The 26,875-nt window shown below is 30.0% G+C and overlaps 3 long non-coding RNA genes across 4 annotated transcripts; 2 read left to right on the top strand and 1 right to left on the bottom strand.

Moving 5' to 3' along the window:
• Positions 1–1,171: 1,171 nt before the first annotated feature.
• Positions 1,172–2,190, top strand: LOC134225608 (uncharacterized). Its single transcript, XR_009983280.1, has 3 exons — positions 1,172–1,296; positions 1,377–1,531; positions 2,068–2,190. It is a non-coding gene; the product is annotated as an uncharacterized LOC134225608 (long non-coding RNA).
• An 11,648-nt stretch (positions 2,191–13,838) lies between these two features.
• On the top strand, positions 13,839–14,641 carry LOC134227806 (uncharacterized). The gene is made up of 3 exons (XR_009983765.1): positions 13,839–14,006; positions 14,126–14,248; positions 14,378–14,641. It is a non-coding gene; the product is annotated as an uncharacterized LOC134227806 (long non-coding RNA).
• Positions 14,103–25,838, bottom strand: LOC134227807 (uncharacterized). 2 transcript variants are annotated; one of them, XR_009983766.1, is made up of 5 exons: positions 25,242–25,838; positions 24,992–25,182; positions 24,708–24,857; positions 23,956–24,241; positions 14,103–14,239 (listed from the first exon to the last, which is right to left on the bottom strand). It is a non-coding gene; the product is annotated as an uncharacterized LOC134227807 (long non-coding RNA). The 2 variants fall into 2 exon arrangements; XR_009983767.1 differs by lacking the exon at positions 14,103–14,239 and adding an exon at positions 23,385–23,663.
• Positions 25,839–26,875: the final 1,037 nt, after the last annotated feature.

The raw sequence follows: 26,875 nt of genomic DNA, 5'->3' as shown, positions 1-26,875 counted from the left end.
TTTCGGAAGAATTCAGTCTGTTCGCTTATTTCTATGGCGCATGTTTCGTCAGAGAGATGCTTAAGAAATCGACTAATCGATCAAACCTTTTTAATTGATCTTGAATCATGTATTCCGTGTATAGTAGAAAATCGAAAATTTGTTTTCAATAAAATGAAATATCTGCAGTTATCAGACGTCGCAACTCATTTCTGATTAGTGGGCATGATAGTACATCCATGCGTGCATGATGCGCGCTACTAATGAAATATTTCAAATTGTCGCGACTCGCGTCGCAGCGCGAGTGCTAAATCGCGCGGTCCGGTTTGGTGGCGGCCCGACAATATTATAAAACTGAGCCTAAAACCAAAATTTCATGTGTTTTGATGCACAGGAGCTATTCTAAATCAATTTCGAAAAACCTAATAATTGCGCGTATTAAACACCCCTTACTTGATTTTACTATGGGCCGCGCAAAGCTTTTGATTGGCGATTTGGGCGATTTGGCGTTTCAAGAAAAAGAAGAAGCAGAATGTCGCGCATTCGAAAAACTAGCACGGGAATTGTCCGTCAGGACCTGTAAGGACCTGACTAGGACCAGGGTTGGTCCCCGACTCGCCTCTGTGATCATTCGTGTGTGGTTGCAGGGTGATGTGTGGATGTTCCGGTGCATTTTTGGTTTCCGTGCGGGGTCTGTCGTTTTTATTTATGGACATTGTGTTCTTTTTATAGCTGGATTTTTGCTTCTTGGATGTAATCGACTATTTGCTTCATACTTTCTTCGCATTCTTCCTTGAATATGTTTTGCAGTGGTTTCATATACTCCAGGCAAAGCGTTAATGAATAAAGCTTCCAATAAATGATTAAATTTGTTATGATTAAATCATGCAACTCTATGATTAAAGATTATGATTAATGATTTATTCATTTTTGATAATGATTAATGATTATGATTAATGAATAAAACGTTTGAAGTATGATTAACGATTACCGATCGTGATTAAATGTTGACACAATATGTGCATGATTAATGATTAACTATCGATATGATTAATGATTAATGATTATGAATAATCAAATTAAATGATTTGCATAGCCCACCCAGAGGCACTTTTTGTTAGAGGTTAGACACTGGTTAGGGGATGTTAGTTATGCTTCCCTTCAAGAAACATAAAACATAAAAAATGTTAAATATGTTATCTTTCTTTTTTTCGCGCTATGCTGACTTGCTGACAGCTCAAAACAAAACAAAGAAAAAAGTAAATGCGTTTTGTTTCTGGATCAAGTCTTGATCGTCTTGATGGTACTGCATCTCAGGTATACGCCAGTAATCATGGAAAAGTAATCCGTAATTTTTGTTTTAGTTTGAACTGCAATTTTAATTTATTTTCTTTTAGATTCGATAGTGCACCTGAATTTTGCGGTTTTTTCGGGAGTAGGCAATAGAAGCTGCTGTAGACTTCGGTAGAAAAGTCTCGTAAAGCGAAAAAACGACGCGACGGTTGGCTGAGGCAGGAAAAACTGCTGCGCGAATGAATTCGAGTCCGTTCCGGTAAGTGATGGCTTGGTGTGAAATTATTGAGGTGATATTGTAATCAAACATGAATCTTAGCTCTATACTAAAATCGTATATCTGTCCCACATTTGCTGGGTTTCGCTTATTGAAGATTGATAGACTCGAAAGGTATTTCTCTATAAATACTGAAATAAATACCTCCAGCAGTGATTCTGTGAATTCTTCACAAAAATTATCTCTGGGATATCCAGATCCGTTTGGCCATCAATACTTCCATGAACTCCATTGCGATTTCCTGTCAATTTCTTTAAAAATTACTATGGTGTTTACTCTATGATATTATCTGGGATTTATTCCTGTGAATTCCATATGGGTTGATAGGGTGAAGGATGTATTTTGGACCACCTTTACCGGGGCTCTTATTTTGGACCACCAAGAAGAATTTGCATTCAGTGGTCCAAAATATGAGTCGTCGAACTGGTGGTCCAAAATACCTCCCTTACCCTAGTGCTTTTGGTGGGTTTTGAGTACATGATATGATTTCTCGAACTGGATTCTTTTCTATTTTCTAGGTCACGCTGGTTGCATCCTGAGAAACCACGATCCTGGAGACGGGCGCAGTCAGCCTGACGATGGAACAGTGCATGAAGATGGATACACCAAAGATACGCAGGATAGTTTTAGTTTAGTGAAGAGTTTTGTTGTTGGATTAAAGGGATCTCAGATCGATGGATAGAGGCCTTTCTACACTTCTCAAAACTCAATTGTGATGCAACGGCATGGGCATATTTTCAGTTGCACATACCCAAAACAGTTGTTCGTAACGGTATCAATGCGAGTAATTTGCACTGGCTGAAGACGACTAATGGTATTTTAATTTAATTTTAGTTAATTTTAATTTAATTTTAATTTAATTTTAATTTAATTTTAATTTAATTTTAATTTAATTTTAATTTAATTTTAATTTAATTTTAATTTAATTTTAATTTAATTTTAATTTAATTTTAATTTAATTTTAATTTAATTTTAATTTAATTTTAATTTAATTTTAATTTAATTTTAATTTAATTTTAATGTAATTTTAATTTAATTTTAATTTAATTTTAATTTAATTTTAATTTAATTTTAATTTAATTTTAATTTAATTTTAATTTAATTTTAATTTAATTTTAATTTAATTTTAATTTAATTTTAATTTAATTTTAATTTAATTTTAATTTAATTTTAATTTAATTTTAATTTAATTTTAATTTAATTTTAATTTAATTTTAATTTAATTTTAATTTAATTTTAATTTAATTTTAATTTAATTTTAATTTAATTTTAATTTAATTTTAATTTAATTTTAATTTAATTTTAATTTAATTTTAATTTAATTTTAATTTAATTTTAATTTAATTTTAATTTAATTTTAATTTAATTTTAATTTAATTTTAATTTAATTTTAATTTAATTTTAATTTAATTTTAATTTAATTTTAATTTAATTTTAATTTAATTTTAATTTAATTTTAATTTAATTTTAATTTAATTTTAATTTAATTTTAATTTAATTTTAATTTAATTTTAATTTAATTTTAATTTAATTTTAATTTAATTTTAATTTAATTTTAATTTAATTTTAATTTAATTTTAATTTAATTTTAATTTAATTTTAATTTAATTTTAATTTAATTTTAATTTAATTTTAATTTAATTTTAATTTTAATTTTAATTTAATTTTAATTTAATTTTAATTTAATTTTAATTTAATTTTAATTTAATTTTAATTTAATTTTAATTTAATTTTAATTTAATTTTAATTTAATTTTAATTTAATTTTAATTTAATTTTAATTTAATTTTAATTTAATTTTAATTTAATTTTAATTTTAATTTAATTTAATTTTAATTTAATTTTAATTTAATTTTAATTTAATTTTAATTTAATTTTAATTTAATTTTAATTTAATTTTAATTTAATTTTAATTTAATTTTAATTTAATTTTAATTTAATTTTAATTTAATTTTAATTTAATTTTAATTTTAATTTAATTTAATTTTAATTTAATTTTAATTTAATTTTAATTTAATTTTAATTTAATTTTAATTTAATTTTAATTTAATTTTAATTTAATTTTAATTTAATTTTAATTTAATTTTAATTTAATTTTAATTTAATTTTAATTTAATTTTAATTTAATTTTAATTTAATTTTAATTTAATTTTAATTTAATTTTAATTTAATTTTAATTTAATTTTAATTTAATTTTAATTTAATTTTAATTTAATTTTTAATTTAATTTTAATTTAATTTTAATTTAATTTTAATTTAATTTTAATTTAATTTTAATTTAATTTTAATTTAATTTTAATTTAATTTTAATTTAATTTTAATTTAATTTTAATTTAATTTTAATTTAATTTTAATTTAATTTTAATTTAATTTTAATTTAATTTTAATTTAATTTTAATTTAATTTTAATTTAATTTTAATTTAATTTTAATTTAATTTTAATTTAATTTTAATTTAATTTTAATTTAATTTTAATTTAATTTTAATTTAATTTTAATTTAATTTTAATTTAATTTTAATTTAATTTTAATTTAATTTTAATTTAATTTTAATTTAATTTTAATTTAATTTTAATTTAATTTTAATTTAATTTTAATTTAATTTAATTTTAATTTAATTTTAATTGAATTTCAATTTAATTTTAATTTAATTTTAATTTAATTTTAATTTAATTTTAATTTAATTTTAATTTAATTTTAATTTAATTTTAATTTAATTTAATTTTAATTTAATTTTAATTTAATTTTAATTTAATTTTAATTTAATTTTAATTTAATTTTAATTTAATTTTAATTTAATTTTAATTTAATTTTAATTTAATTTTAATTTAATTTTAATTTAATTTTAATTTAATTTTAATTTAATTTTAATTTAATTTTAATTTAATTTTAATTTAATTTTAATTTAATTTTAATTTAATGTTAATTTAATTTTAATTTAATTTTATTTTAATTTTATTTTAATTTTAATTTAATTTTAATTTAATTTTAATTTAATTTTAATTTAATTTTAATTTAATTTTAATTTAATTTTAATTTAATTTTAATTTAATTTTAATTTAATTTTAATTTAATTTTAATTTAATTTTAATTTAATTTTAATTTAATTTTAATTTAATTTTAATTTAATTTTAATTTAATTTTAATTTAATTTTAATTTAATTTTAATTTTAATTTAATTTAATTTTAATTTAATTTTAATTTAATTTTAATTTAATTTTAATTTAATTTTAATTTAATTTTAATTTAATTTTAATTTAATTTTAATTTAATTTTAATTTAATTTTAATTTAATTTTAATTTAATTTTAATTTAATTTTAATTTAATTTTAATTTAATTTTAATTTAATTTTAATTTAATTTTAATTTAATTTTAATTTAATTTTAATTTAATTTTAATTTAATTTTAATTTAATTTTAATTTAATTTTAATTTAATTTTAATTTAATTTTAATTTAATTTTAATTTAATTTTAATTTAATTTTAATTTAATTTTAATTTAATTTTAATTTAATTTTAATTTAATTTTAATTTAATTTTAATTCAATTTGTTCCTTTGAGAATTCTTTTAAATTTTCCCTCCAGAAGCTTTTTTGATAATCTCTCCAACAGTGCCTCTAGGAATTCCATTAGGAGCTCAACAGGGATCTTCTGAAAGATACTCCGAGAGAACTTCTGGCAGAATCTCCGAAGGAACTCTTGGGAAATCTCAGAAGTAATTCCTGAATGCTTCTTTCTTTCTTAAGTAACTCCTGGAGAATTCTGGAGAAATCTCAGTAGGAATTCCTGGAGGAATCCTCCTTCGAGGGAACTAGTGAAAGTATAAGGAAGAAATTTCTGTAGAAAGACCTGCAGGATGAATCTCAATAGGAATTCCCGGATGAATCTCCAAAAGAATTCCTGGAAGGACTTCTGGAAGAATCTCCATAGAAACTCGAGCAGGGATATCCGAAAGATCTCCTGGAAGATACTCCGCAAGAACTTCTGGAGGAATCTTCGAAGGAACTCTTGGGAAATCTCAGAAGTAATTCCTGAATGCTTCTTTCAAAGAATTGCTGGATGCATCTCCAAAGGAACTCCTGGAGAAATCTCTAGAATTATTCCAGAAGAAATCTCAGTAAGAATTCCTGGAGGAATCTCTCAAGGGACTCCTAGAGGAATCTTTGAAGAAACTACTGAAAGTATTAAGATAAAAATTCCGAATGAAGCTTTGAAAGACCTGCTAGGAAAATCTCAATAAGAATGCCTGGAAGAAGCTCCGGAAGAATTTGGTAAATAATAAACTAATAAATAATAAACTTTGGTAAATATAGAAAATTTCTAAGACGATTTTTATTGATAATTTATTTACATTCATCTGTTACTCGAGGCAGTTATGTATATTATGTACTTTCACTAGGCATATAAATTATGCCGTGATATTCCGCGGTATAATAAAAAAAATATTTATTTCACTTTAATTATTAACTATTACACTTTTACTTAAACTTCGGTGGATTACAATTAATTACATATGATATATCTCTGCAACTAGCACTGAATCGAGACTGAGCTTGCATTCCTATCGCTAACCCTTTTATAAACTATTACCTGCTAAGTAGACAAAAATCAATACCGTCGATGATGATCGGCCACGTTGTCCTCTTCAGGTGTTGAACCCTCGAGCTCCTGCTGTCTCAGCGTATCCGTGGTGTTCCAATTGACGTGTCGAATGTCCGTTACCATGTGGGTTGTGGGTTCGGTACTGTTGCTACGGGTGTAGCGGGTTCGATATTCCATAACTCCTCCCCTCTGAGACTGTTGACCGTCCTCGGTTGACCTTTTGGAGAGCTGAATGTTAACAGTTTACTGAAGCTTATTCCCTTGAGTTCTTCTTCGGTTGATCCGTTATCTGAATCCTTAGAATCTTCTCGTGGACTTTCGCCTTTTACCTGTACCTGTAAAATTCTCCTCTTCCTGATGTTGGTTGCAAGGAAAAGAATGCTTGTAATGATTAATGCCGTGATGAAGATTGCCCCTCCGACTATCGTGATTTTCTGGTGTCGATTGATTATCAGTTGTGTTTCCTTCAAATACTCCAGATTATTAATCTTTATGTCTTCGGTCTCCTCGTAGGCGTTTTGAGCTAATTCAGGTTGTTTATTGTAAGTTGGTACAAGGTACTCTTCCTGTGGCGCGAATTGATTCTCTCCATGAAAAGTGTAGTTTAGGATATTCACTGTGCAGTTTTCTGTCTCGATTACCGTGGGGTTGGACAGAATTCTTGAATCGCCGCAAGAGCTAAAAACCTCTATGTTGGCTGTTGTGTCGATGAGTATAATACCTCTTCTGATTTCCTTTATGCTGGGCATTTCGTCTGTTTCCTGTATTTGGCATCTCGGTTTCTGGTGCGTTAGGATTCTGTAGATACACTCGTCTTCCAATGGTGTAGATTTCTCGCAGATTTGACATATATGTCGCTGTGGAATTATACGTTGATGTCTTCTCGCTACTAATTTTACGTCTGTGCTGATTTTCGTTTTGTTTATGTTGATCGTCTCGATTTGTAGCAGCTCGTATGGGTTGTCTTCCAGTATCGGTATCTTCACTAGGATGACGATATTGTCTTTGCTGATTGTTAAGCTTCCTGAACTAAACTGAAAGATCTCATCTATGAAATTTAATTTCAGATTTTGATGGACTAGTCTCTGATAAATGTATTTTTATCTTCTAATGAAAGTATGTTTTTGTTTATAAGGTCTTGTTTTGAAAATTCTACTTGTTCTTCTATGTCCTCTAAAGCATGGATAAGGTTATCTATACTGAATATTAGGTTTAGCTGTTCTAGTGTAGCATCTTCCCTCAGCGTGTTGCTTAATGCTGATATTTGTGAACTAATTTTCCTGATCGTGTTTGTAACATTATTTATCCTGTCTTGAAAGCTATTATTAATTTTGATTTGTCTCATCTGGTTATTAACGAGTTTATTTTCCTGATTTTGCAATGTTCCTAGGCTATGTTGAATGATTTCTAAGTCCTCTTGGTCTGGGTTCCCTGCTATGTATTTAACTACCGTTCCTAATGCGTTAATCAAACCTCTCTTCTGTCTGTGTGGTTGCAGGCTCGTTAGCTTTTCCCTGGCTGTTGTAATTTTTCTCGAAAGAGTTTCGTGTAAATGATCTTTGATAGTAAAAGATTTGGCTATTTTTTCTATATGGTTAATGTTCAATTCTATGGAGCTTATACTGATCTTCTTTATAATTCGTTCATACCCTAATTTGATCCTAACTGTATCAAGTTTAAATACCGTTAGTCCATTGTCGTTCGTCACGTCTCTATAGATTGTTGTGGATGCATAATGAATTAAGAGAAGTCTGAAATTGGAAAGGATGTACTTGATTATGGTCATTTCTTTAGTCTGTTTTTGTGAATTTTGACGTTGTGCGCGTCTCTGAACGTGAGAAAGCCGTCATTTTTTTATTGAAACTATTTTAAACGGGTCTTTGTCTTTTGTCTGTCGCTGTGAGATTTTAACGTATTTGTTGTCGTTTGGGTTTAATTCGGGTGGGTCTTGTCTGTCTCCGAACTTCTCTTCGTGTCTTTGTTTGTTTTTCTGAAGTTGCAGTTTAACTGCTGTCTGTAGATTGTCAGCTGCCGCTTGTAATTGTTGTACGTTTGCAGAATTTGAAATATTGAATATGATTTCTCTTGGTTTTCGTTTAGTAGTTGAATGTATCGTGTTGTTGTATATGTCGGTCAAAAGGTTCATGGTCTCTATTATGGGCTTGTTCGGAAATTTTGATTTGAGTGATCTATACAATTCGATCATTGTTGAATGAAATCTCTCCACTATACCATTAGCTTGGGAGTTACTGGCATGGTGGATAGAAATACCGAGGTCATCTAAAAATCCTATGAAATCAATGGATGTAAAAGAGGGCTCTTGATCGCTGACAATAGTTTGTGGTCTTCCGAATACTCTAATATGTTCGCTAATTGCCTTTTCATGTCGACAATTGTTCTTGTTTCTAAAGGTATTATATTAGCGTATTTTGAAAACGAATCGACTATCGTCAACCATTTTAGTACTTTCAAAAAAAAATACATCCATGTGAACTCGTTCGAAAGGCTTCTCACCGAAAATACTGTTCTGGATTAATTGAGGAGGTTTTCTGTCGTATTTACTTTTTTTACATGTGGTACAACTTTCAATAAAAGTACGCACCTTTCGATCGAGTTGGAAATAATACCTCTGTAATATTTGCGCTTTATTTTCCTTTATACCTCTATGCGCATATTCATGTGTCTCTTTGACTAACTTGTCCTGTTCAGAATCCAATCTAACGTCCTCCAGGAGTACTTCTGAAATGATAACCTTGTAAATTTGATTAGCTTCGAAATGCTTTTTATATGTTTCCTGAATAAGTTGCCTTAGTCCAATGGGAACTCTAAGACAGTTTACCCCCCTAGGGTTGAGGTACTTTTTAAATAATTGAACTACATCTATTTCGTTGTAGCTCGGTTTAAGAATCGTCGTTCGATGACGGTTGATGAAAATTTCTTCATAAATTTCGGAATCTATATTTGAAATTTTAAAAATGAGTTGTGTTTTGAAAGAATTAATAGGCTTTTCTGTACACCAAATATAATAATTATCGCTGGAATCGGCAGAGTGTACGGTATCTAGTTCACTATCCCTGTCATCGTTCCCTGATTCGTCCTGCGAATTTATATTTATCTCGTCTGATTTGATTCTGGATAGCGCGTCTGCCACCACGTTATGCCTGCCGGGTTTATAAATCAATTCGTAATCATACCCTTCGAGTTCTAGTTTTCCCTAAATATCCGTTTGTTTGTGTTTGACAAAGAGTAGGTTAGAGGTTGGTGATCCGTAACTAACTTAAATTTTCTGCCCCATAGGTAGTGCTCAAAATGTTTGACAGCCCAATACATAGCTAAAATTCTTTTTCCGTTGTTGAATAATTCTCTTCAGTCTTGTTCAACGTTCTAGAAGCGTAGGCGACTGGACGATCTTTTCCGATGGGTCCTTGAGAAAGAACGGCCCTATTGCATAGTCGCTTGCATCAGTAGTAAGAATGAATTCCTTGGAGTAGTCAGGATAAATTAATATCGGATCTCTCATGAGAATTTGTTTGCACTTGTTGAAACAAGCTTCTATTTCAGTCGTTATTATAAATTCGTTATCTTTTCGAAGTAGGTTAGTTAAGGGTTTTACTAACTTTGCAAAATCTTTAATGAATCTTCGGTAATATCCCAGAATTCCCAGAAATTGCCTAACTTCCTTTTCTGTTCTTGGCAACGGCCATTTTTTATCGTTTCTATCTTGTCTTGATTTGGTCTCACTCCGTCCTCAGAAACAGTGTGTCCCAAAATTGAACTTCTTTCCTGAAAAACTCGCATTTGTCAAGTTGTATTTTCAGGTTAGCGTCCTTCAACTTATTTAGAACTCTTTTAAGATCGATTTTGTGTTGTTCTAAGGAAGGTGAAAATATGATGATGTCGTCCATGTATACCAGACAACATATTCCTACTTCTTCTCTTAGGATGCAATCCATAACGCGTTGAAAAGTCGCTGGAGCATTTTTCAACCCGAATGGCATTCGTGTAAACTCATATTTGCCTGAGTTTACAGAAAATGCTGTTTTCTCAACGTCTTCGTCATCAAGCTGAATTTGATGGAAGCCTGAGGCGAGATCTATGGTAGAAAAGTAATTTGTTCTACCTAATTTGTCTAGGATGTCCGTGATTTCCGGTATAGGATATCTGTCGCTGATAGTTTTTTCATTCAGCTTGCGATAATCTATAACCAGTCTGAATTTCTTCTGGCCCGAAGCGTCTGACTTCTTAGGCACTACCCATACGGGAGATGTGTATGGAGAAATGGATTCTCTAACGATCCCGTCCTTAAGGAGTTTATCCACTTGATTTTTCACAATTTCCTCGTAAACTTTAGGATATTTATAGGATTTTGTGTGTATAGGGATATTATCCGTTGTTCTAATTTTATGCTTTATTTTGTGAGTGAAGGTTAATCTGTCATCGTCACAATATAGCACTTCTTTATTCTCTCTCAAAGCTTCATACAATGCAAGCTTTTCCTTATCGTTGAGATGGTCATCTCTAACGTTATATTTCAAAACGTTGTTCTTCAAAGGAATCTTCTCGATTTCATAATAATCATCTCCTATTTCTAGTTCGTTTACGTTAATTTCAAGAGATTCTTTCTTCATATTTTTCCGGATTGCCACAAAGGCCTTTCCATCTTTCCCTTCATAAAGTCCTGGTAGAATCGAAAAATGAATCAAATCTACTTCGTGGTTTAACATAAATGATCCTTCTTTTTTTACGGGTACGTGAATAAATTGGAATTCATGTTCGTTCATATTTATTTTATGTTTCTCTGGAAGCATCTGTTTCATTTTGATTATTCTTTTTCCAATTTTCAAAGAGTTATCTGAAGTATTAATTATTGCTCTAAGGTCACGAAGCGATTCGTAACCAATAAGGCCATCGAAAAATTTATGGAACTTAAAAACAAAAATTTGAGTTTCTTTTTGATTTGAAAAATATCGATTGCAGCTGATTTGTTTACTACATGTTTTCCGTTTGTATTCGATATGGTTGAATTGGGCTCTTCCTTACAATTTTCAATATTCACGTGGTTCGGTGAAATATAGTTTTTATTTGCTCCAGTGTCAACTAAAAACTTCAGTTCGCCTTTTGTGGTCAATATTGAAATGTATGGTAGGAAGTTGTTATTCTTCATTATTTTCTTTGACTTTCTTTTCGAGCAAGATGAAAATTTATCTCATCTCCCACGAAAAAATCATCGTCTTCTGAATCCATCCGAGAATTTTCTACTACTTCATTCTGAATTTCTTCCTCCTCGTCAGATTCTTCCTTTAACTCGTTCGCTCTGTGTGAATGGTTATTCACCTGCATTTTCGAAATATGAGTCCGCATTGAGGCGTCCTCATCCATAACGGGTCGGTGTTTAAATTTACCGGACTGATTCTTTGCGTTGTTTCGTGGATCGTGGTTGAATGTGCCTTGTTTGGCAGGAGGTGTCACGTTATTGGGGTTCCATTTACTCGAGCTAGGCATTTGACCACTCGGTTGCTTATCGAGTTTTTGTCGATATGCCGCGTTGGAGTACTGGAGAGTTATGTTATAGGCTTCTTCTAAAGAATCTGGCCTATGGCTCCTCACAAACATAGATAACTGTTCTCCCAATCCATCAACAAATCTGGTTAGAGTCATAAGGCTAATGAGTTTGTTGACTTCTGTTAAAGCCAATTTGTAGTCTTCAAGGGATCCGACAGTTGTTTTTATCGACGTGTCGATAGATTTAATTTTATTATAGTACTCGGTAAGAGAACGTTTCCCTTGCCTAGCATAAAATAATGATAGGATGTGGGACGGTAAGTCTCTCCTATCGCCGTAAGAATTTAAAAGAGTGTTTTAATAGAATCCCAATCAGATGGATTACCCGCGGCTATTAAAATTTCCTTTGCTTCTCCTATTATTTTTCCTTTAATTGCCCTCACAATTTGAGTGTACATGGGTGTGTCCCGATAAGGTTCAAATAACTGCAAGGTGGTTTCCGCGTCTTCCACCCAGGCGTATGTTTCTTTTTATTTCCACTGAAGGGTGGTAGATTCTTAATGGGGTCGGGTGTTCTAAATTGTAAGAAAGGATCCTCGGCCTTTCGTTGGAGTCCGTTTATTACATCAATCATTTTGCTTTGAGTTTCCGTAAGGGATTTTAGTTGAGCGATTAACTGCTCTTTCGTAAGTTCAGCAGGAGATGACGCTGGCGAGTTAGCCATAGCGTTCTGCTGGGAGGCTTGATCGTTCATTTTCGTTTCGCTCTCTATATGCGCTATCGAGCTTAGAAAATTTGATCTGCTTAGTTCGTTCACTCGGTATGTGAGCGTGAAAATTTGATCTGCGTAAGTCTATTATTACGCTTCGTGATCACTTTTATGTTTATAATAACCCGTTAAAGCTCTTGACCCTGTTACTATGATTCACTTTTTCTAATTGAGCCGCTTTAGTAGTGGTTGGATTAAATAATTTGGGTACTTACAAGATGGTTCCTTTCATCAGGGAGTCCGATGTGCGTTGCGTCGATGTAGTAGGTTCCGAGGGCGGGATTAGTCCTCCAGATGATCACAAATTCCTGATATTCGCTCAGAAACAGCTAAAGCTGGGTCATCGGTGTCTTCCGTCGACTTAGGGCTGTTCCTCTTGCTATAGATGCGTTATAGTTGTCCTAGATGTTCGCTCCAAAACACTTTTAACACTTCTAGCCACTCAAACTCCGTTAGACTGCGCCAATTATGCCGTGATATTCCGCGGTATAATAAAAAAATATTTATTTCACTTTAATTATTAACTATTACACTTTTACTTAAACTTCGGTGGATTACAATTAATTACATATGATATATCTCTGCAACTAGCACTGAATCGAGACTGAGCTTGCATTCCTATCGCTAACCCTTTTATAAACTATTACCTGCTAAGTAGACAAAAATCAATACCGTCGATGATGATCGGCCACGTTGTCCTCTTCAGGTGTTGAACCCTCGAGCTCCTGCTGTCTCAGCGTATCCGTGGTGTTCCAATTGACGTGTCGAATGTCCGTTACCATGTGGGTTGTGGGTTCGGTACTGTTGCTACGGGTGTAGCGGGTTCGATATTCCATAACTTATATATACATTGTGCCTCGGATGACAGCTGAATGTAAATAAATCAGCATGAAAGCCCTTTCAAAACAACCCTCACAACTCCCTAACCGCTCACTGTGAAACATTGCTAACGTTATACTAAAGTGAGGCTAACAGGTTAGATTAAATTATGCAACTTACATAAACATATCTAACAAAAGTGTTGCAGATCTGTCTAATTTTAGTCTCATTTTACCCTAACGTTAGTGAGAAAATTAGAGTAACTTTCTAACAGGTTACACTCATGTTAGGGTCAAGTTAGAGTAACCTTGTTTGCTGGGCAGCAAGGAAGGTTACTCTAACTTGAGCATCATGTGCATCTAACCTGTGAGATAGTTACACTAACATTCTCTCTAACGGTTAGGGTAAAGTGAGGCTAAAGTTACGCTAGAATGACACACTTTTGTTAGGTATGTTTATGCATGGTGCATAATTCCATCTAACCTGTTACACTCACGTTACATCAACGTTAGATATGTTTCGCTTTGGGCGGTTAGGCAGGGATTAGGGTTGCTTCAAAAGGGATTTTCATGCTGATTTATTTACATTCAACTGTCATCAGAGACAGAATGTATATGTACTAGTGAAAGTACATATACATAACTGCCTCCAATGACAGTTGAATGTAAATAAAATATAAATAAAGATCTTCGGGAACTTTTTCCCGAATATTTTAATTATTTTATTATTTGCTATTAGTAAATAAAAGCTAAGTAAATTTGCTATCGGTAAGTAAAATTTAATAAAGTTTGCAGGCTGCGATGGCTATCCATTTCAATACGGCGTTTATGTAGATCCGGATCCGAGGAATCCGTTCGGGAACTTAAGAATCGCCTTCCTTTTTCAGGTTTGCTTTTCCTCGATGCGATTCTCCTCTCCTTTCGGCTCGGAACAGCCTCCGTCGTCTGGCCAGCAAAGCAGCATAGTCGTGTTTGCAGACAAAAATATTAGTGAAGCGATCCTGACAAAGGTAAGTCATTAAATAAAATTAGCAGGCTGCGATGGCTATCCATTGCAATGGTTGCAATGTAACATTTGTGTCAATCCGGAGCCGATTAATCCGTCCGAGAATTTCATAAAAACGTCTTGCCATTTTTAGGTTTGCACTATCGCTTTCAGCGACGCACCTCTTCTTTCGGCTCGGATCAGGTTTCGTTGTCTGGCCACTTCCAAAGAAATGAAGCGAAGTACGATGAAAATTGAGAAATGGTCTAGTATGTGGTGTTGCAGAAACAAATGCATCCGGAAGAGCATCCATCCATCCGGTGCGGCCATTTGCTTCCGGTCCATTAGCAGGACAAGTTCCAAGCACTTGAGGAGCAACAATATGTACAAAACTAAATAAAAATCAATTTAAAATTGACGTATTATATTTTGAGCTTGAATCTCCAGAAATCGGTGTATAAATTTCTTTGAAAACTCTTCTCCACCCTCGTCTTCAGCTATACCAGTTCTATCGAGAAGGAATTCCCTGGAAATTCTTATAATCCTCCAGAAGCTACGATGGTTCAAAAAATCCTTCAGGAGATGCTCTGAAAAATCCTCCAAGGGCTATTCTGGGAATTCCCTCAGGGGTGCCGAAATGTATCTAGGAGTTCCATTGGAAATACCTACAGAATTTTCTCCAAGATTTTTTCGTGAAGTTCCTGGTAATTCCTCCGGAGTTACCTAAGTGAACCTCTTTCTCCAAGTATTTTTCAGCATTCCTCCCGCATTCGCTTTGGGAATTCCTCTAGAAATTTTTCTGGCAATTTCTCCAGAGGTGTCTAAGTCTCGGCCTGTTGAGAACACCCAGAAATTTCTTTTAGGAATTCCTATGTCCAGGACTCCTAAATTCCTCCAGAAGTTTTTCTGGGAGTTCCACCTGAAATTTGATTTTTTCCTTTTCCTTTTTGAAATTTCCCTGAAATTCCTCCATTAGTTCATCAGGGAATTCCAACAATGCTCACTAAATTACTTCAGAATTTTTTTCACGAAATTCGTCAGAAAAAGTTTCCTTATGAATTCTTTTCAGGAATCTTATTTACAAAGAACGCTCATGACAAAACCTCCGGGACACCCAAAGGTAATTTCTGCAGGAGTCCTTCTTGCAATTTCTCAAGACGTCTATGAGAGTATTCCTCCAGCAGTTCCTCTGCTTCCAAGTTATCTTGAATTTCCTCTGGGAATTTCTCCAGAAGCCGCAGCGGAATTCTTCAAAACTTTCTCAGGCGACTTCTCCAAAGGTTTCCAAATTCCACCAGGAGTTACAGAGAAAATTTCTACAGAGTTTCATTCGGAGTTCCTAGCGATTTTTCCAAAATTATCTATGAACATATTCTGGGAAATCCTCCATGTGTTCTTTTGGTAATTTACACAATGTTTCCTTTTCTAAATTCCCAAGATTTTATTTTGGGTGTCAAGCTGTTCCGCAATCACGCCGAAAGTGCCTCTGGAAATTCTTCCAAGAGGTCATCTGGAAATATCTCTCGAAATACCCCTGGTAATCCCTCCATGGGTTCCCAAATTCCTCCATAAATTCCTCAATTAATACCACCCAAGTTTCCTACATACCTGTAAAAAATTATTCTAAATTGTTACTATTACTATGGGAATTAAGCTTCCCATCCTCAAGTTCAGCCTAGAAATTCCCTTCGAGTTCCACTGGAAGTTTTACCGGGAATCATGATTGGAACTCTAGAATTCCTCTCAGAGTATCTTTATATATTTTTCTCCGAGCTGCTCTGGCAATTCCTCCAGTGGTTTCTATGGGAACTGCTCTAATAATTCATCCAGGAGTATCATTGGGAATTCCTCCAGGAGTTCTTCTATAAACTCTTCCAGGAGTTCCACTAGGTGTTTCTCTGGGAGAGAAATTACTACAGGAGTTCCTCAGCAGGTTCCAATGGAAATTCCTCTAGGAGTTCTTCTGAGAATTCCTAAAGTAGATCTCCTGGAAATTTCTCTGAGTTTTTTTTTTCAGCAGAGATCTTCTGGGGAATCCTTCAGCAGTTCATCTAAGAATCCCTCCAGGAACTTTTCTGACAATTATTCCAGTACTTTGTCTGACAATTTCTCTAAAGGTTCCCCCAAACACACGCGACGCGACAGTCGACACGCGATTCTATCGCTTGGCGACAGAGATTCTGCCGCCGTTGGTATGGAAGCGTTAATAGAACATTGCCTGCAGCGACCCAACGATAGAATCGCGGCGACTAGTTGTCGCCGTCGCAGCGATGAAATCGCTTAGGTTTGGGGGAGCCTTAAACGTTTCTCTAGAAATACCTCCAGAAGAGAGTTACTCCAGTAGTTTCTCTGAGAACTCCTTAAAAAAAATCTTAAAATTCCTTCAAGGTTCCTCAGGGAATTGCTCTGAGCATTACGTCAGGGCTCCTCAATAAATTCCTCCAGAAGTTCCCTTGGGAACTCTTCCAACAGTTCCTCCAGGAATTCCTCTGGTAATTCCTTCAGCACTTCATCTAAGAATTCCTCTAGAAAGAAGAAATTACAGAAGCTTCTTAGAAAATGACTCTTGGAATTCCTTCAGGAGTTTCTATAGGAGTTCCTGCAACAGTTCCTATGAGAATTCCTCCATTAGTTTCTCTAGAAATTCATTCAGGAGTTCCTCTGGGAATTCCTCCGTGAATTCATTCAAGAGTTTCTCTTGGAATTACTTCAGCAGTTGATCTGGGAATCACTTCTGCAGTTCATCTAAGAATACATCCAGGAGTTCTCCTCTGTGAATTCCTCAAGGCGTTCATCTGAGAATTACTCTAGTAGTTCTCATGGGAATTTCTCCACGAGTTCCTCTGAGAATTCGTCCAGAAATTCCTCTAGGAATTTAGCCTACCATTTATCTGGAAATTCTTTCAAGAATTCCTCTAGAAACTCTTCCAGGGATTCCTCTACTGAGAATTCCTCCAAAAGTTCCTCTGGAAATTCCTTCAGGAGTTTTTCTGAGAATTACTCCAGTAGTTCATCTGAAAATTCTTTCAGGAGTTCCTTCGGGAATTCCGGCAACAGTTCCTATAGGAATTCCCCTTCGAGTTGTTCTGGGAATCCCTCCAGTAGTTCCTCTGTGGATTCCTCCATGAGTTTCTGTAGAAACTCCTCCAGGAGTTCCTGTGGGAAATTCTTTAAAAGTTCCTCAGTAAATTCCTCCAGGAGTTCCTCTGGGAATTCCTCCAGGAGTTTATCTGGGAATTTCTCCCGGATTTCTTCCCCTGGGTGTTCATTCAGGAGCTCCTCGGGAAATTCATTCAGGTGTTTATCTAGGAATTGCTCCAGAGATTTCTTTCAGGAGTTCCTCTAGAAATTCCTCTGAGAATTCCTTCAGGTTTTCCACTTGGCATTAATCCAAAAGTTCTACCTCTGGGAGCTCATTTACGAACTCCTTTGGAAATTTCTCGAAGAGTTTCCCTAGAGGTTCCTCTGGAAGTTCCTTTAGGAGTTTTTATATAAATTTCTCCATGAGTTCCTCTGGGGTTTCCTCCAGTAATTCCTCTGGGAAATCTTCCAGCCATTCCTCGAAGATTTCTTCCAGAAGTTCCACTTGGAATTTTGGAAATTTCTTCCAGGAGTATTTCCCTCAGAGTTCGTCCTCTGGAAGTTCATCAAGCGGCTCTTCTGGAAATTTCTTCAGGAGTTCTTATAGTTTTCTGTGAGTTCTTCCAGTTTTTCTGTGAGGAGTTCACTCAGAAATCCCTCCAGCAGTTTCTCTGGGAATTCCTCAGGCAGTGAGTTCATCAAGGAGCTCCTCTAGGCATTTCTCAAAAAGTTTCTCTCAGAATTCACTGGGATGCCATTCAGGCGCTTCTCCAGAAATTCTTTCAGGAGATCCAGTAGAAATTCCTTCAGGAGTTTCTCTAGAAATTCCTTTAGCAGTTCTTTTGAGAATTCCTCCAAAAATTCTTCATCTGGGAGTTCATCAAGTAGCTCCTCTGGAAAGTTCCTTCAGAAGTTTCTCCGTTAATTCGTTTAGGAGTTCCTCTGGGAGGAGTACCTTACAAAATTCCTCTAGCAGATCTTCTGTGTATTCTTCCAGCAGTTCCTCTGGGTATTCCTCCAGAAGTTTCTCAGGGAATTCATCCAGGAGCTCCTTTGGGAATTCATCCAGGAGTTTTTATAGAAATTACTCAAGGAGCTCCTCTGGGAATTCCTTAAGGAGTTCCTTGGAAGTTCCTTCAGCAGTTCCTCTAAGAACTCCCTCAAGAGTTCCTCTAGAAATCTCTCCAGGAAATACCACCAACAGTGCCTCTGGGAATTCCATTACGAGTTCCTCAAGAAATTCCTTCAGAAGTTCTTAAAGAAATTCCTCCAGTAGTTACTCTGGGAAATCCTCCAGCAGTTCATATAAAAAAGTTTCTCCAGGAGTTCCACTTGGAATTACTTCAGGAGTTCTTTGAGGTGGTCCTCTGGAAGTTCCTCCGGGAATTCGATCAGTAGGTCCTCTGGGATGAGTTCTTTGGAGATTGCCTTCAGCAGTTCCTCTGGGTATTGCTCTAATAGTTCCACTGAGAATTCCTCCAGTAGTTTCCTTCAGGAGCTTCTCAGAAAAAAAATTCTACAGAAATTCGTCCATAAGTTCATCAGGGATTTTCTTCCAATTGTTCCTCTGTGAATTCCTCCAACATTTTCTCTGAAAGTTCCTTCAGAAGTTTCTCCGGGAATTCGTTTAGGAGTTCCTCTGGTAGGAGTACCTTACAAAATTCCTCTAGCAGATCTTCTGGGAATTCTTCCAGCAGTTCCTCTGGGTATTCCTCCAGAAGTTTCTCTGGGAATTCATCCAGGAGCTCATCTGGGAATTCATCCAGGAGTTTCTATAGAAACTACTCAAGGAGCTCCTCTGGGAATTCCTTAAAGATTTCTTTGGAATTTTCTCTCAGCAGTTCTTCTGAGAACTCCCTCAAGAGTTCCTCTAGAAATATCTCCAGGAAATACCATCAACAGTGCCTCTGGGAATTCCATTACAAGTTCCTCAAGAAATTCCTTCAGAAGTTCTTATAGAAATTCCTCCAGTTGTTCCTCTGGGAAATCCTCCAGCAGTTTATCTGAAAATTTCTTCAGGAGTTCCACTTGGAATTACTTCAGGAGTTCTTCACTTGGAGCTCCTTCAGGAATTCCAATATAAATTCCTCCAGGAGTCCCTTCAGAAAATCGCCCAAGAGTTCCTCTCGGGTTTCTTTCAGGAGCTTCTCTAGAAATACAAATTGTTTGAAGTGTTCCTCTGGAACTTCCTCCGGGAAATCGTTCAGTAGTTCCTCTGGGATGAGTTCTTTGGAAATTTCCTTCAGCAGTTCCTCTGGGAATTCCTCCAGTAGTTTCTCTGGAAATTCCTCTAACATTTCATCCAGGAGCTTCTCAGAAAATTCTTTCTATAGAAATTCGTCCATAACTTCATTAGGGATTTTCTTCCAGTAGTTAAAATTAAATTAAAATTAATTAATAAATTTTATTAATTAATTAATAAATTAAAATTGAATTAAAATTAAATTAAAATTAAATTAAAATTAAATTAAAATTAAATTGAAATTAAATTAAAATTAAATTAAAATTAAATTAAAATTAAATTAAAATTAAATTAAAATTAAATTAAAATTAAATTAAAATTAAATTAAAATTAAATTAAAATTAAATTAAAATTAAATTAAAATTAAATTAAAATTAAATTAAAATTAAATTAAAATTAAATTAAAATTAAATTAAAATTAAATTAAAATTAAATTAAAATTAAATTAAAATTAAATTAAAATTAAATTAAAATTAAATTAAAATTAAATTAAAATTAAATTAAAATTAAATTAAAATTAAATTAAAATTAAATTAAAATTAAATTAAAATTAAATTAAAATTAAATTAAAATTAAATTAAAATTAAATTAAAATTAAATTAAAATTAAATTAAAATTAAATTAAAATTAAATTAAAATTAAATTAAAATTAAATTAAAATTAAATTAAAATTAAATTAAAATTAAATTAAAATTAAATTAAAATTAAATTAAAATTAAATTAAAATTAAATTAAAATTAAATTAAAATTAAATTAAAATTAAATTAAAATTAAATTAAAATTAAATTAAAATTAAATTAAAATTAAATTAAAATTAAATTAAAATTAAATTAAAATTAAATTAAAATTAAATTAAAATTAAATTAAAATTAAATTAAAATTAAATTAAAATTAAATTAAAATTAAATTAAAATTAAATTAAAATTAAATTAAAATTAAATTAAAATTAAATTAAAATTAAATTAAAATTAAATTAAAATTAAATTAAAATTAAATTAAAATTAAATTAAAATTAAATTAAAATTAAATTAAAATTAAATTAAAATTAAATTAAAATTAAATTAAAATTAAATTAAAATTAAATTAAAATTAAATTAAAATTAAATTAAAATTAAATTAAAATTAAATTAAAATTAAATTAAAATTAAATTAAAATTAAATTAAAATTAAATTAAAATTAAATTAAAATTAAATTAAAATTAAATTAAAATTAAATTAAAATTAAATTAAAATTAAATTAAAATTAAATTAAAATTAAATTAAAATTAAATTAAAATTAAATTAAAATTAAATTAAAATTAAATTAAAATTAAATTAAAATTAAATTAAAATTAAATTAAAATTAAATTAAAATTAAATTAAAAATTAAATTAAAATTAAATTAAAATTAAATTAAAATTAAATTAAAATTAAATTAAAATTAAATTAAAATTAAATTAAAATTAAATTAAAATTAAATTAAAATTAAATTAAAATTAAATTAAAATTAAATTAAAATTAAATTAAAATTAAATTAAAATTAAATTAAAATTAAATTAAAATTAAATTAAAATTAAATTAAAATTAAATTAAAATTAAATTAAAATTAAATTAAAATTAAATTAAAATTAAATTAAAATTAAATTAAAATTAAATTAAATTAAATTAAAATTAAATTAAAATTAAATTAAAATTAAATTAAAATTAAATTAAAATTAAATTAAAATTAAATTAAAATTAAATTAAAATTAAATTAAAATTAAATTAAAATTAAATTAAAATTAAATTAAAATTAAATTAAAATTAAATTAAAATTAAATTAAAATTAAATTAAAATTAAATTAAAATTAAATTAAAATTAAATTAAAATTAAATTAAAATTAAATTAAAATTAAATTAAAATTAAATTAAAATTAAATTAAAAATTAAATTAAAATTAAATTAAAATTAAATTAAAATTAAATTAAAATTAAATTAAAATTAAATTAAAATTAAATTAAAATTAAATTAAAATTAAATTAAAATTAAATTAAAATTAAATTAAAATTAAATTAAAATTAAATTAAAATTAAATTAAAATTAAATTAAAATTAAATTAAAATTAAATTAAAATTAAATTAAAATTAAATTAAAATTAAATTAAAATTAAATTAAAATTAAATTAAAATTAAATTAAAATTAAATTAAAATTAAATTAAAATTAAATTAAAATTAAATTAAAATTAAATTAAAATTAAATTAAAATTAAATTAAAATTAAATTAAAATTAAATTAAAATTAAATTAAAATTAAATTAAAATTAAATTAAAATTAAATTAAAATTAAATTAAAATTAAATTAAAATTAAATTAAAATTAAATTAAAATTAAATTAAAATTAAATTAAAATTAAATTAAAATTAAATTAAAATTAAATTAAAATTAAATTAAAATTAAATTAAAATTAAATTAAAATTAAATTAAAATTAAATTAAAATTAAATTAAAATTAAATTAAAATTAAATTAAAATTAAAATTAAATTAAAATTAAATTAAAATTAAATTAAAATTAAATTAAAATTAAATTAAAATTAAATTAAAATTAAATTAAAATTAAATTAAAATTAAATTAAAATTAAATTAAAATTAAATTAAAATTAAATTAAAATTAAATTAAAATTAAATTAAAATTAAATTAAAATTAAATTAAAATTAAATTAAAATTAAATTAAAATTAAATTAAAATTAAATTAAAATTAAATTAAAATTAAATTAAAATTAAATTAAAATTAAATTAAAATTAAATTAAAATTAAATTAAAATTAAATTAAAATTAAATTAAAATTAAATTAAAATTAAATTAAAATTAAATTAAAATTAAATTAAAATTAAATTAAAATTAAATTAAAATTAAATTAAAATTAAATTAAAATTAAATTAAAATTAAATTAAAATTAAATTAAAATTAAATTAAAATTAAATTAAAATTAAATTAAAATTAAATTAAAATTAAATTAAAATTAAATTAAAATTAAATTAAAATTAAATTAAAATTAAATTAAAATTAAATTAAAATTAAATTAAAATTAAATTAAAATTAAATTAAAATTAAATTAAAATTAAATTAAAATTAAATTAAAATTAAATTAAAGTTAAATTAAAATTAAATTAAAATTAAATTAAAATTAAATTAAAATTAAATTAAAATTAAATTAAAATTAAATTAAAATTAAATTAAAATTAAATTAAAATTAAATTAAAATTAAATTAAAATTAAATTAAAATTAAATTAAAATTAAATTAAAATTAAATTAAAATTAAATTAAAATTAAATTAAAATTAAATTTAAATTAAATTTAAATTAAATTTAAATTAAATTTAAATTAAATTTAAATTAAATTTAAATTAAATTTAAATTAAATTTAAATTAAATTTAAATTAAATTTAAATTAAATTTAAATTAAATTTAAATTAAATTTAAATTAAATTTAAATTAAATTTAAATTAAATTTAAATTAAATTTAAATTAAATTTAAATTAAATTTAAATTAAATTTAAATTAAATTTAAATTAAATTTAAATTAAATTTAAATTAAATTTAAATTAAATTAAAATTAAATTAAAATTAAATTAAAATTAAATTAAAATTAAATTAAAATTAAATTAAAATTAAATTAAAATTAAATTAAAATTAAATTAAAATTAAATTAAAATTAAATTAAAATTAAATTAAAATTAAATTAAAATTAAATTAAAATTAAATTAAAATTAAATTAAAATTAAATTAAAATTAAATTAAAATTAAATTAAAATTAAATTAAAATTAAATCAATTGAATTGAATTAAAACTAAATAAACATCTAGGGAACGAGATGCTTCAAGTCATCTTCAGCCAGTGCAAAATCCTTGCCTTGGCACCGTTAAGAACTGTTTTGTGCAACTGAAATTGTGCCAATGTGTGGTTGCATCATACATTGCATTTTAAGACGTGTAGGAAGGCCTCTGTCCAACGACCTGAGATCCTTCCCATTCAACAACAAAACTCCTAACTAAACTGAAACTTTCCTGTGTATCTAGGGTGTATCCAACTTCCGGTACTGTTTTTTCGTCAGTCAGCTCGTTGCCAGAATCGTGGTTTCTCAGGTTCCAAACAGCGTAACCTAGAAAATATAAAAGAATTCCAGCTTGTGACAACATACCATGTAATTAAAATACATCAAAAACCACTGTCAACCCGGATAAAATTTACGGAAGATTCCCAGGATTAAATATTAGACGAAATCATGGAGTAAATCACAGAAAATTCCCAAGTGTGCCTGTAGTTGCATATCTGTCCCATATGAATAGGAAACCCAGCAAATATGGGACAGATATGCGATTACAGGCAATGTGGATAAGATTAATGCCTGATTTCAATCCACTCAAATCAATTCACACAAAGCCACCACTTACCGGAATGGATGTGTATTCTTTCTGTTTGCCCAGCAGTTTTATTCTCCTTCCTCAGCCAGCCGTCGTTCATCCGCTTCATGACGAGACTTTTCCACTTCGATGCACTGACGCTGTCTGTCGCATTTCTTTTTTCGCTCCTGTAGTCAAGAGGTCATTCTCAGCCCCTAGGTGGGCTTTTTTATCACCGTCTCTACGAGTGCCGTCTTCAAAAGTTTCTCTCCGAGTACTTCGGCAACGTTCGCCTTGAAGTCTTTTGATGGTTCAAATAGTCTTTTATATGGTCCTCCTAGAATACATACATATAGTTACATTAACTCTCGATTTGACAAACATTTAGTTTTAAATTATCTAGTATAGAATATGAGGCAAGACCGTAGCGTCCTTGAATTAATTTAGACATTTGATGATATTGAATCGGGAGCAATAAATATTTATTAATCACCTTCCTTGGTTTTACACTTTCCGCCTTAATTTTTATAAATCAATCAAGAGCATTTAAACGCCCTACGTTGTACTCTAGGCTAATAAAACGTAGGGTGTTAAAATAGTAAGTTACTATACTGCCGTGAATCGCATATCTGTCCCATCTTTGCTGAGTTTCCTATGCATATGGGACAGATATGCGATTCACGGCAGTATAGTAAGCGACCAAACCCAAATCGTATATTAGTTTAAATGAAATCCATTGAATGGCATTGGTTAGGATCAAATTAGAAAACAAAATAAATAAATAAAAGCAATGTTAAACTTACAAACATAAATTCTGGGTCGTGTCGGTTCTATGGATGCGCTTGCTGATTCTTCTGCCGAACGATTGTTTAAGCCTTCCTGTCAAAAATCTTCTTCCTATCTCCATCAGCATCAGCCGGGTACCACAATATCACAGGAACGAGTTGCTTTCCCTGTCGAAACGAATTGACGATTGAATAATTTTCACAGGTGCATCCAGGGATTTCGATTTCCCGTCAACAAATATGTATACTTAGGTATAATTAATCGGCTTTTTCAGTGCCTTCTCGACACTCTCTAAACTTACGCTGATATCTTCGCACAATTTGGAAAAGTCCGCCGGTAGCCAGCAAGGTTCCATTACAGCTGAAGCATAGTGCGACGCCAAGTGACCGCAGAGAGCCGCGATTAGATGATCATTGGCTAGGTCCCAAACCAGACACGACAATCAACCGAACCTGAGGCCAGATAGCGACCGCAAATGGAAAACGCCGGTGCCTAAACAACGTTTTCATAGTTAGAATGTCCAATAAAGCAATAAAAAGATTCCTACTCACCCGGTAGCTACGTAGATTGATTTCAACGTCGGATAGGTGCCCCACAAAGATTCTCAGTGGCTGGTAGGAATTCGTGGACCACAGTCGGGCGGTTTTGCCATGCAAGCAACTGAGAAAATAATGTCCGTAAGGCGAGAGGCGAACGTCCCAAATAGGGAACTGATGACCTTCACCACCACGCAGATCCAGGTATGCAGCAACCACAGGCGAACGGTACAGTCCTCCGAACATAACAGAAGCACGGTGCGGTCCGGCAAGAATGCAGTGCGATACACGGGACCACTGTGGCCGTGTAACATCCGACTCGTTTCCGCCTTGCGATCATCCAGTATTCGTATCTTCCCTCAAGAGGTCCGCTGTTTTCATCTCTCGCAACTTGATAAGCGACAGAGACCACACTTCGATGGCTGATCGAAGAACAGATGTTTGTTTACGATGTTTAAAATAATAGACGATTCTCGTGTAGATGCGGGTTTTCTAAATTAATTTGTTCTGTTAATATTCTAAATTAAATTGTTCTGAGGAACGCACGGGAACCGCGAGAAACAAACACTTGAAAACTAACTCCATTTTGTTTTTAGCGCTCAGATAGTCAGATGCCGGCCGGCAAAGAAAAATGAAAAGAACTGTCAAAATTAAAAAAAATGAGAATCAGCATAAAATCATAAAAATGGTTATGTTTTTGAACCGTAGCATAACTAACATATCCTAACCAGTTTCTAACATCTCACACATTGATTGCTGGGAGTGATCAATAATCAAGTAAGCTTTCTACAAAATTATGTTATTAAAGGTATAAAAACTGTATGCAGTGTTGTCCTACACTCAGAGCAACAAATTCTGCTCTTTGATTTTACTCCATCTAAACGATTTTATAGTCTCAACTAAGTAAGTTAAACTAATAGAAGGATATTTGAATTTTCTAAATGTCATGGCAAACTGTCAAAAAAATGCACTCCAGAGCCACAGGAGCGCGCGCACTGAAAATACACTGGAGTGTTTTCACTGGAGTGTATTTTCAGCGCGCGCGCTCCTGTGGCTCTGGAATGCAGTTTTTTGACAGTTTGTCATGACATTTAGAAAATTCAAATATCCTTCTATTAGTTGAACTTACTTAGTTGAGACTATGAAATCGTTTAGATGGAGTAAAATCAAAGAGCAGAATTTTTTGCCTTGAGTGTAGGACAACACTGACTGTATGATTATGATTAAAGATTGATAAATAAAAGCGATGTATGCAATGATTAAAATTGATGATTAATGAATAACCTCAAAACAATCATGAATATGATTAGTGATTAAAGATTAAATGCAAAAATCTATGACTAACGATTAGTGATTAATGGTTGCATCGAATTTTTTGTATGATTATGATTAATGAATAATGATTAAATAACCCATTATTCATTAATCATGATTAAATCTATGATTAATCACTAATGTTCTGACTCCAGGACATGATAGTTTACACGGATGTTGTTGAATCTTGGACAGTCGTAATGCAACGTACACACCAGTCTTTTGTGTTTTGTCCTTGATCTTACTTCTACCTTACCTGATTCAACAACCTGAAAACTCAACGGTGATATAATTTACCAAAAGCTGGCCCAGAACCAGATGCAAAGGATGAGCAG

Source organism: Armigeres subalbatus, chromosome 3 (assembly GCF_024139115.2).
Source record: "Armigeres subalbatus isolate Guangzhou_Male chromosome 3, GZ_Asu_2, whole genome shotgun sequence".
Lineage (NCBI taxonomy): Eukaryota > Metazoa > Arthropoda > Insecta > Diptera > Culicidae > Armigeres > Armigeres subalbatus.
Note: the sequence above shows the minus strand (reverse complement) of the source record. Positions and strands in the feature narration are given on the sequence as shown.